The 12,401-nt window shown below is 37.5% G+C and overlaps 1 protein-coding gene across 4 annotated transcripts in view; it reads right to left on the bottom strand.

The window, feature by feature from the left end:
- LOC150083382 (tyrosine-protein kinase CSK-like) overlaps nucleotides 1–12,401 on the bottom strand; it is a 262,341-nt gene that overhangs the window by 54,713 nt on the left and 195,227 nt on the right. The window lies entirely within an intron of this gene.

Below are 12,401 nucleotides of genomic sequence, written 5' to 3'. Positions count from 1 at the left end.
CTGTTTGTGGAATGCTATAGTTAAGGGGTTCCAAGAGTGGATGGTTAGTGGACAGAGCAGCAGTTGCCGGGCAGCCATATCTCAATATGGCTGCCCAGTCGTGATAGTCATGGTGAATACACGCTATCCTATCTTCTGTGAGCTGATAGACTGAAAACAGTGGAATGGCTGACTATGGATTTTAACCAAGAGATGACCAGCAGTGTTTCTAAGACCACAATCAAATGAACTTTCCTCCATACAGGCTACCTGAAGTATGTGCCCAGTCAAGATACCCAATCTTGCAGCTACCCATTGCCAACAATGCCTAAAGTTTGCATCTGAATGGAATCAGTGGACCACCAGAAAAGTTGCCTTTTCTGACAAATCAAATTTCCTGCTATGCCATGTAAATGGAGGGTATGGTGATAAACTACAGAGAGGAATCAATTTGACATTCTGATCCCACAGAAACAGGAAGGTGGCAAAAGAGTTTTGGTATGAGGAATGTTTTGCTGGGAATCTCTTGGAGACCTCATGTCCCTTGTATCCAGTGTAGCTGATTTGGTACACTCTTTCATGGTGATTGTCTTCCCAGATAGTACAAATATGTTCCAGAAGGAAAATGCACCCTACCACATTACCAGTACTATTTGAGAGTGGTTCACCAAACAAAATAGTGACTTCCAGGTACTACCTTGGCAGACGAATTTTCTGGACTGGGCACAGAATAGGACTGGGATTATGAAAATTGGCAGATCTGGTTTAGATCTTCCACCATGGGCTACACAGACCTACAGAAACAGGAAGGTGGCAAAATCCTGGACACAAATGGAAACATGGCACAACATATCCCTGCGATGTTCAGAAGCTTTATAGAATCCATGCCTCGCTGTGTGGTGGTGGTACTGGTGGCAGAGGAGAACATACCCACTATTAGGCAGTTGGTCATAATGTTTTGATTGGACAGTGGATGGTAGATGTCCTAATAAAATTTAAAACTTTTAACAATAAGATTTTAAATTTACAATACCTTTATTAGAATAAACAGCAGAGTAGATTACATTTGAGGAGCTATATTCATGACTTAATTCTTTGAGTACACAAGATCACATTTGATTAGAAAATATCACAATTGTACTGCATGGTTTAAACAGAAATAAATAACCAGAGAAGCAATACTTTTCTAGCTCATGTTTGCATTTGGTTAACCTCTCAGCTTCCTTCTAAAAGTTGATTTGCAGTGTGCTTAACTAATGGAAGTTCTCTGAACCTACACAACCACAACAAAATTATCAAAAAGTTGCTTATTTACTCACTGAAAACATGAAATTACTTCAGAAAGAATAGTAAATTCTCCAGGCAAAAAAGCGTCCTAAACAGAAATCCTGTTTATCTAATGGGAGATACTTTTGGCAATTTGCACTTTCATCATGTATGTTTCAAAGTACATTTTACTAAAAATATACTTTAAATAGTGTACTATACCTAACTGTTGTAGAATGTATATTAAATTGTTGTTGCAGTACATAAAAGTTGAAAATATTTTTTTACCCATTATGAAGCTGTGGAAAAGTCAATAAGATTTGGGTATAAGTTTGTAAGTTGAACATCCACTTCAAAAATTTTTATTTATAAATTCAAAAGTTTGTAAATCAGGCTTATGTAAAAACCAGGAGCTTAATGTCATTTTAGTCATCATAACATCAGAAAAATCAAACATCATATTAGAATTACAATCTTGATTCATCATCAGCTACTGATAAGGTTAATAATAACTTTGCCATTATGTAAAAGTGAGTTTTACAAAAATTTGGTACTGAATGAACTAGAAAACAACACTACATATAACATGTTAATGTTAACCAGAATACCATAAGTAAAAAATAGTGGCTTCATATAAACTTATCAAAATTAAAATTCAATTAAAATTCATGTTTAAAATTAAAATTTTACACATAACTCTAACACAGGGGTTGTCAACGGGGCAATATCGCCCCCAAAGGAGCAAAAATTGGTTTTTGGGGGCAAAATAATCATGGGGTATTACAATGGATTGTGGCCCTTCAAAGTTCAACCCTACCCAATGACATCTTATTCCTTAATATTTAATTTCTCTCATTGGGGTTTCTTTTCCCCTGACAACTGATTTTTAATGTATAGGTATACAGCAGACTCTTGATTTACCGGGATCGGATTAACCAGGACACTTCAAGATTCCAAATTTAAAAAAATCAACCAGATTATCTTGGAAACCCATCCCCTGTCTTCACATGGCCACTCAAAAAAAAAAAAAAAAAAAAAACCACCTAAATGTTTAGTTTGCTTTAGTGTGTCGCATCAATTGTTGTGTTCCATCGCACCGCAAAAGGACAAATTTTGTTTCATTATTTATGTCAGCGATGTTGGAATTTTTTTTTTATAGTAACTGTTTTATATTTTGTTTATAAATCGCGAAAATGATGGGCAAACAAGAGTTGTACTTTCATTTAAACAAAAACTTGTATTCAAAAGTTTGAAAATGGTGCATCCGTTAAACCTCTAAAGAACCATTATAATGTTGGTGACCAAACCATGTGCGACATTGTAAAAAATAAACGGAAGTATCGTATTGGACACGCGAGTAGTGTGTGGTAAGTTTTTTAATTTTTATCTATCGCCATACTTTTTACACAGGTTGCTAAACATTTTTCGAACAGTAAGTCCCCGACTTACGTAGTTTCGGATTTATGTTCGTTATTTATATTTTTTTATGACTGAAGATTTCAGTGAAGGAGATACATTTCACCATAATAACATAAAAACACACAGAATTCCAGCTATCGGTATTATCGCAAATGCAATAAGATCAAGTTTACTACCCGTTTATAATAGAGTGCAATAACAGAAAAGGCCAATAACTCGGAAAGTGCAAATTGTTTCTATTGTTTTATGGCAGTGACCTCCAGAAATGTGCTTTAGTAAAATGTGAGCTTGGGTGGGGTGATAGTGAGCTTTTGCCTGAACCCTGCGAAGTTCTTTTCAGAAAATTTAATTTTGACTGTTATCATGGTGCCAACTAAGAGAATAAGTGACAGCAGTACTAGTAAATCTTTCAAGAAAAGGAAAGCAATCGAGTTGGATCAGAAAATTAAAATAAAAAGGACATATGAAAATGGCCAAACATTAACAAGTATCGCATGGAATTCAGATTTGTCAGTGGCAATGTTGAACACAAAAAAGGAGAAAACAGAATACAAGAAGCGGTCGGCACCAGCGAAGGTCAACTATAATAATAACCAAGGCTACAAAATACAAATCAGTTTTTACAGTTCAATAACATGCATTTTTTCTTCCTCTTATGTTTTCTTTTCTTATGTGCCACTCCAGCTACTTCACCTCTGTCCCTAGATAAAGTTTAATTGAACTAATTAAAAATATATAACTATTTTTCTTCATTCTTCTGAGGATATTATGTGGTTTTTGCAATTTTGGCATATCAAGGATATAGTAGCAATACTTTATTACTCATTCTCGATTTACACAAATCTCGACTTACGTAAGAAGTCCTGGAATGTATTTTTTACATATGTCAAGGACTTACTGTATTTTTGGATTAAGCGGGAAATCGATTATCCGGAAATATTTTTTTACCATCTATCCTGGAAAATCGAGAGTGTACTGTATTATATTAGGAGTGATTGAGAAATTTTGATAAAACGAAGATAGTGGTGTGATTTAATTCAACCACTTTTGCTTTTAATAGGCATTAAATGCCTAAGTGCTTTCAGATGTAATGTCTCCGAAATCTTTGGCATTTTCGCCTTTCCGACAGCTGCGCCCTTGGTGGCAGCACGGTGAGCACGGTTTATTTATTTATTCTTGGTTAATATATGAGGCATGGATGGGATGAGGAAATGTTTCAGTCTATTGTTTCTACTTTCTAAGAAATCGATGGCAAAGAGTGGGGACAGGGCCGTGTTTACCACTAGGCAAAACAAGCACGTGCCTAGGGCCTGCTGAAAAGAGGGGCCCCGCACAGAGATACTTGTCATTACTGCATGAAATAAATAAATCCACTGGCTTTGACTTCTAAATTTAATTAAAAAATATATACCAATAATAATACTTATTGCAATGCCAACGTCATATTTGGGTGGTATCTTTTGTCGATACCTTGATGGCAGGGGGAAACGTATGTGATAGCTCAGCTGTGCACAAGTATGCATTGTTTTTCACGAACCACTAGTACGTGAGTGGAGGCAGGGGAAAACGCTTGTCTACACATAGCTTGACGCATACAGTTGCAGTCGAACCGCTATTGGTAAATCAACGCACATCAAAGGACCCGAACATTGATGGTAAGAAGTTTTACTTCCAACGCGTGAGAGTTCCTCACACAAAATTTTTGTTACTTGTATGAAAATAATATTTTTTTCTTTATAATTAAATGATAAGATGTACTTACATTTTGTTTTTGATAATAACTATGTTTAAAATATATTTTATGAGGATATTATTAATAATTTACAGATGTCAAAATTAGAAAACAAAAATTTTAAATTTCTTAAAATAATTAAGATTGATTTTTTATTTTCATTTTATATTTTTTTGTAATCTCAAACTAATAATATAAATTAACACAACTTCAAAAATTGTGATTTTTTAAACAAATATCACCCTCATTCTTGTTTATATAAGAAGGGCCCCGACTTTCATTTGTATGCCTAGGGCCCGAAAAGCTCTAGACGCAGCCCTGAGTGGGGATAGGAATTCTTCACATATATAAATGCAAAGAAGAGAGGGACAAACCAGTTTGGATCCTTATGTAATGGACATGGGATAGTATTAGATACCACAGCTGAAGCTGCTGATGAACTCAACAGTTACTTTGCATTGATATTTACAGAATAAAAGCCTTTTGTGTCAATGAGAAATTAATTGCATGAGAAATTACGGGAGTGAAGTTGAAAAAAAAAATAATGATGTTGAAATTTCACATGTGTATTTAATGAAAAAACTTTCGAGCCTACAGGCAGTAGAGCTGCTGGGGTTGATTGGTATATACCCTATAATCTTAAGAGAGGTGGCGAGTGAGTGCATTGATCCATTGAGGCTAATTATAAGAGTATCACTGGACTCAGGAGCAATTCTGTTGGATTAGAAAAGTGCCAATGTATCTTCAATAAAGGCAGTTAATTAAGCCTAATTAAGTTAATTAAGCCTTTATACATAAAGGCAGTTCTAAGAGTGAAGTGGGAAATTACCGAGTCTAACTTCAGTAACAGGGAAATTCATGGAGACAGTGATGAAGGGTGGAATTCAGGATAATTTAGATAAAAATGGAATTCTGAAGGATACTCAGCATGGTTTTGTAAAGGGAAAATCACCTTTAACTAATCTGGTTAGCTACTTTTGACGGGGTCACTCAAGAGCTGGACTTGGGGAATAATTTGACATTGTTTATTTGGATTTCAGCAAAGCATTTGACTCAATCCCACATGAGCAGTTACTTTATAAGCTGGAGCAGGTTGGATTCAGAGGGAAAATCCTTAGATGGATAGTAGGATGGCTTCAGGGCAAGAGGCAGAGGGTTGTGATAAATGGTTATTCCTCAGACTGGGTTGAAGTAAGAAGTAGGGTTCCCCAAAGATCAGTATTAGGACCACTATTGTTTTTGATTTTCATAAATGACATTGATGAAGGGATAGAGGGCACGATGTTTAAATTTTCAGATGATGTAAAGATTGGTAGAGTGGTTAATGATCACCACCAAGCGAGCTTTTTCAGAGGGACTTCATAGACTTCACGGATGGCCAGAAAAATGGCAGCTATGCTTCAATCCAGCAAAGTGTAAAGTATTACACTTTGCTGCTGGATTTGGATGTAACGCCAAATAGTAACCCCAAAATAACTTATACACTTGGTGGAATTGAACTAGCCAGCAAGTTATAAATTACTGGAATAAGTTACCTACATTGGTGGTAGAGGCTGACAATTTGGGGAAATTCAAAGGTCAGATGGATAATTACCTATGGGAGGATGGAAGCAAAGGTTGTTTATTTCCTTTTCTCTTATTAGTATTATTTTAAATTTTCTTCTTATTATTATTTTATTTTTTTTATAATTTTATTTTATTTTTTTAGCTGGTGCTGCATAAGCTTTCTTGCACCACGTGGCCACTACTAATACTAAGCAACAATTAGTATCGATTTAATGTTTCCCTATAGAAGTTGTTTGATAAAACAAAATTGGATAAAAATAAGCCTTTGAATGATGAAGAAGATAAGAACTGCCAGTATCTCGTTAAAGAAATTTGAGTTAGCAACATCAGAGAACAGTAACAGCTATGCAGTTCTTGATTCCCCAAGTGGTACAGGGTATAAAAAGTTAATGTTTGTAGTAGGGAGGACCAGGGGATTTCTTTTATAGATGGTTTGAACCTCGGACTGACAGTGCAAGTCAGGATAGATCCTTATCAGTTCCTAGAGGTGTGCCTGATCCTCAGAATCTGATTATTTTTAGGCCTACTGAAGACTTCCTTGAGTTCAAGTCAAGATATAAAGCAGAAGGTGACTCAAGTCATTAAGTGTGACCACAAGGAGATGAAAGTAAAGGGTATTTGTCTCCTTAGGAATAGGGGGATCCTTGTAGAGACCACAAATTTGGTGGATGCTAATAGGATCTATTCTGCTTCTGCTTTGAAAGAGACAGGTCTTACAATGGAGAAACCTCAGTTATCTGATCCAACAGTGTTAAATATATGGTGTCCCTCGTGAATATGCTAAGGAGGAAATACTTGATGATCTTTTCGTTAAAAACTTAAAAGACTATGGTTTCTCACAGGATGAAGTTAAAGACGAGGTAACTTTCAGATTTAGTTCTGTATCGGGTGCAAAGGTGGTTAATTGGGTGGTTAGATTTAGTCCTCGTATGATGTGGTATATTTTAGATAGTGATAGAATCTATCTAGGATTTACATCACACAGGTTCTGTAAAGTTTACGATTGTAAGCAAGTGTTTCCATTGTTTGAGGTATGGCCACTCGGCACAATTTTGTTCACATAAGGCAGTTTCTTGTGGACATTGTGCAAAGGGTGGTCATGTCTATGGAGATTGTCCCCATAAAGAAGACGCTCCAAAATGTATCAACTGCAAGAGACATTGTAGAGATTACAATCATTCTGTAAGGGATGCCAAGTGTCCAGAATACTTAAAAGCAGTACAACTTATGGACAGCAGAACCAAACATGAGTGATAATGGTTCAAATTCAGCAACAGCCTTGGCCAATAAGAATCCAATTTTAGGTAATATTATATATGAGGGGATAAAAGTTCTTCAGATAAATGGTCAACGCCGCAGAGTGGCAATGGATGAGATTAGAATAACAGCATTTGAAAATAATTTTGATATTATTTGCATACAAAAACCCTTTCATTCTTTGCAGGTAGGGGGTGGGGCCCACAAAGTTCTGAGTTTTCCCACCTCAGCAAGAATTATTCATTCACTTGACAAATCTCCAAAAAGTGCCATAGTTGTTATAAATAATAATCTGGTTGTCACCAACATTACAGGTCTGTGCACGAACAATGTGACCTGTTTAATGTTTCTACACCTTTCATAAGTTTTTACATTGCGCCTGTTTACTGTCCGCCAACTCAAGACACAATTGACTCTCCATCGTTTGGACAATATATTTCCTCATTTCACTTCTAAAAATCTTATAATAACAGCGGATCTAAATGCCAAATCCAACTTCTGGCACAGCGGTTTTACCGATGCAAGTGCGCAAAACTTGCCTGACAAGCCATTCACATTCTCTACTGTGAACGGCGAATCAAACATAGATGTCACTCTTACCATGGTTAAAATAGAGGAAATTCTAACTGACTGCGATGTTATTCCAAGCCTTGTGAATAGCGACCACCACACTATTGTATTTGGTTTGAAGCCTCGAGCAATATAATGATTCACAGCCACACGATCTTAGATGTTTCTCAATGAATACCATTAAATGGAACAAATTCAGAGATTACCTTCTCACTATTTTCTCTGCAGATGTTGTAGATAGTTTAAACGTTATGACGGCAATGGAATTTACAAATTTCGTCCAGACCCACCTGTATTTGGCAATGGAGTATTCAGCCAAAAGAAAGCAGACCAGAAGAACTTCTGTTTCTTGGTGGTCTTCAGACTGAAGTAACCTGTGAAAGCAAGTTCAACAGGCTAGAAAAGAATTCCAGCGACATAGGCATCTTTCTGCCAAGGATGTTCGGACCTTCAAGGAAGCTTACAGTACTCTAAGGAAAACCTATCAAAAGGCAATTTCCAACTCAAAAGAAAGTTGTTGGAAAAATTTTGTATCCGATATAGGAAATAAAGAACCATGGAGCTTGGTTTACCGGATATCAAGGAACAAAATGGCTTGCGGAGATGTTTATAACACAGTTAAAGTAGGTGGTCAAGAGACTCAAGACTGGATGTTTCCAGTGGATTCCGTAATTAACAACCTATTCCCCAAAGATATATCGGATCTAGATTCACCTGAACAAATGCAAATATGTCACGATAATGAAAAGTATGAAGGACCACGAGACACTGAACCCTTTACACTCTTGGATTTGGGCTCTGCCATGGCAAAGCTCAATGGTAAAAAAAAGAAATGCCCTGGTATTGACTTGATTGAGAATACAGTCATAGTTAAATTTTTTGAAATTTTTCCACACATTCTTTTAAATTTGATGACTAAGTGTTTACTCTAGTAAGGAAAATTGCATTGACGAGGAATATTTCCTTGTCAATGGAAAATAGCTCTACTAAAGATAGTGCACAAGCCTGAGAAATTAATATCAGACCCACAGGCCTACACAGACCTATTTCGCTTTTAGCAAACCTGGGGAAATTGTTTGGGCGAATGTTAGCCCCAAGAATCCAAAAATTGCTAGAAGATTATCAGTTATGTTCAGAAGCACAATACGGCTTCAAGAAAGGACGGTCGACTGAAGACGCTATAAATCTTCTAACCAACTATGTGTCCTGTCCAACTCACCTGCTAAATACGTACTCGCTGTGTTTGTGGACTTTCAGGGTGCGTTTGACACTTTATGGTGGGAAAGTGCCCTCAGGAGCTTGAGATCCGCAGAGTGTGATGCATACATCTACAGTGGTATGTGATCATACCTTAGCGACAGACATATTAAGGTGGTGACAAAACATCTTATGTACTGGGCTCAGATTTAAAGAGAATGTCCCCAAGGATCAGTGTTGAGACCTCTCCTCTGGAACACTGTGCTGGATCAGGGTTTAATGAGGGAACACAATGGTATCAGTAAGATAGCCTATGCGGATGACTTGGTGATCATTGCTGATGGAAGCACAAGGAGAATAACTGAGGAGAAAATACAGCCTATCTTGGATGACTTGATGGCACGAGCTACAGTCAACAAACTGAAAATATCCTCCAGTAAAACCAGTTTTATGACTTTTAAGAACAATTTTAGCCACAATAGACTGCCCAGAATCTGACTAAATAATACCCAAATCCCTTATGGATCCCAAACTAAGTATTTGGGTATCACCTTAGATCATAAACTCAGTTTTCTGCCTTGTGTCAAAACAGAGACAAAATTCATTTTTTCACAGCCTCAGTTATCAGAGACTCGAGGAAAGAGTGGGAATTATCAAAGAAAACCTTGAACCATTACTATAAAACCATATTTTTGGCTATTATATCATATGTAGCAAGTGTTTAGTACCAAAAGCATCAAAGGTAAAAGTGAAACAGAAACTTATTTCCACACAAAGATCAGTTCTTCTGACAATCAATAATATTCTAAGGAGTGTTTAGTACCAAAAGTATCAAAGGTAAAAGTGAAACAGAAACTTATTTCCACATGAAGATCAGTTCTTCTGACAATCAATAATATTCTAAGGACTGTTTGAAACAACACACTTAAATACTTGGCGGTACGATTCCTGTAGATTTATATATTGCTTTTTGGGGTTTGATTTACAACCTAAAAAAGGACAGTCTAAGACAATGCTTGGAATTACAACTGACCCAGCCAGCAACTTTAAAAGGGAGAAGAAAAGGCTTTGGAAGGAATTCACTCTTGTCTGGCAAAAAAGATGGGATGAGAGCTAATTTGGCCTTGTAAACAAGAAAGTATATTGCGCAAGTGGAATTCTCAACAGCCCCTGGAGTTATTTCGTGGTTTGGGCCTTCTATGACAACTTCTTATCTGCTAATAGGGCACGGGTCCCTCCAGGCTAAGTTATTTGAGTGTGGCCTGGAGCCTGATCTGTACTGCACGTGGGGAATATGAAACATGGATTCATGTACTTCTGAACTGTCCATTGTACACTCAACCTAGAGCGGATTTAATGTCAGCGGTTCCAAACTTATTAGCATTAGTAGAGGCATACAATGCAAGAAAATAAGCTTATGCAGCATCACCCAAAAAAAAAAAAAAAAATGCTCCCATTTCACCCCTCTCTTCGTTCCAAATATCTGTCCAGCTCGGCCTTAAATTTATTTAGGCTATCAACTTCCACAATAAAAGATGGAAGTCTGTTCCACCAATAACTACCCACTAGCTAAAGGCAAACTTCTGTACATCTATCCTACAACTGTCTTTCCTCAATTTGAATTTATGACCTCTCAGGTGATTATTCTGAGCAAGAGGAAGAATCCCATCAGCATTGAGCATGCTCAAACCATTCAAGGCTTTATACAATTCAATCAGATCACCTCGTAGGTGCCTAGGCTCCAAACACTGTAATCTGCAAAACTAAAGCCTTTCTTCGCAAGAGCAACCCTTCATTCCACTCAATAATCTTGCTGCCCTTCTCTGTACTCGTTCCAACAGCTCTACATCCTTCTTAAAATGAGGCCTCCAGGGCCTGACCATTGCTTTATACAAGGGAATAATCACCTCCTTATCCCTGCTAGAAAAATTCCTGTATATCACTGACAAGACACAATGAGCTACTCTTGCAGACCATCTGCACTCCTCAGAAAACCATATCTGCCTACACAATTACCCCAGGTCCTTTTCATTCTCTACCACTATCAGTGTAGTACCACAGAGTTGATACATTACTCTGGAGTTACTGCTTTCCATATGCAGTACTTTACATTTGTCAATGTTAAACTTCACTTGCCACCTCTCAGCCCATATGCTCAACTTTTCTAGATCCTGTTGCAGCAGCATACTATCATTAGTGTCCTTAACAACCCTGCCAACCATTAGTATCGTCTGCAAACTTGGGCATTAAACCTGATATACCATTATCAATATCATTTATAAATACAGAAAACAACAATGGACCCAACACTGAACCCTGAGAAACTCCATTAATAACGTTAGTCCACGAAGAGCAGTGTCCATTGATTACCACTCTCTACCCTCTCCCACTCAACCATCCCTTTATCCATAGTAGCAATTTGCCTCCAATGCCACACCGCTCCAATTTGTGCAGCAGTCCTCCATGTGCAACAGTATCAACAGCCTTTCTAAGATCCAAATATATGATATCAAAGTTATTCCCTGCATCCAGTTCCTTTGTGACCACATCTTAGTATCCAATCAATTTGGTCAGACAAGACATGGTTTTGTTAAAAACCATGCTGTGTCCGGGCTATAACTGAAGTCTTGTCTAGAGGATCCTGCAGTGCTTCTTTAACCAGTGCCTCCATTAATTTTCCTGGAACAAAAGTTAAACTAACAGGTCTATAATTACTTGTTTGTTGTTTTTGTTTTGTTATTTGGTTTTTAGGAGCATTAGCAACTAAGGCCATATTGCTCCGGGAATATGCAGTGGTCATTCCCTTGACCTTTCCGCATCCTCCGTATTTGGTGGTGATGGGCTTGAACCCCAGTGTAATCAAGAAGCGTGTGCTATGCACTGCTGCTCCTTCCCACCTGGCTACGGAGGCGCCATAATTACTTGTGTCGCCCTTTGATCCTCCTTTGTGAATTTGGGGTCACATTTGCACATCTCCAGTCCATGCGTATCTCTCCTGAGTCCAAGGAAGCTCTTATAATTATGGCTAAGGGTTTGCTTACTTCAATTTGCTGCCTCCTTTAATATAACTGGATAGATCCCATCCTCCCAGGGTGTCTTCTTTATGTTTACCTTCAACAATTTCTTCTACACTTTCCTCTCAGTTATTACAAAATGATCTAGCTCACTGCCAGAGTTTAATTCACCTCTGTCATACCCCCCCCCCCGAATAACCCCTCATGGGTGAATGTAGATGCAAAATACTCATTTAGTTTGTTAGCCACCTGAGCAGTATCATCAACAGTTGAACCATCAATATCTAGTGGACCAATCTGATTCATCCCTTTCCTTCTAGAGTTTATATAGGTAAAGAACCCTTTGCTGTTTTTCTTTGCATCCTTTGCCAAAGATTTCTCATAATCTGCCTTTGCCTGTC

This window comes from Mastigoproctus giganteus, chromosome 7 (genome assembly GCF_048544385.1).
Source record: "Mastigoproctus giganteus isolate SK-2022 chromosome 7, ASM4854438v1, whole genome shotgun sequence".
Taxonomy (NCBI): domain Eukaryota; kingdom Metazoa; phylum Arthropoda; class Arachnida; order Uropygi; family Thelyphonidae; genus Mastigoproctus; species Mastigoproctus giganteus.
The sequence above is the reverse complement of the archived record's forward strand: the minus strand, read 5'-3'. Positions and strand labels throughout refer to the sequence as shown.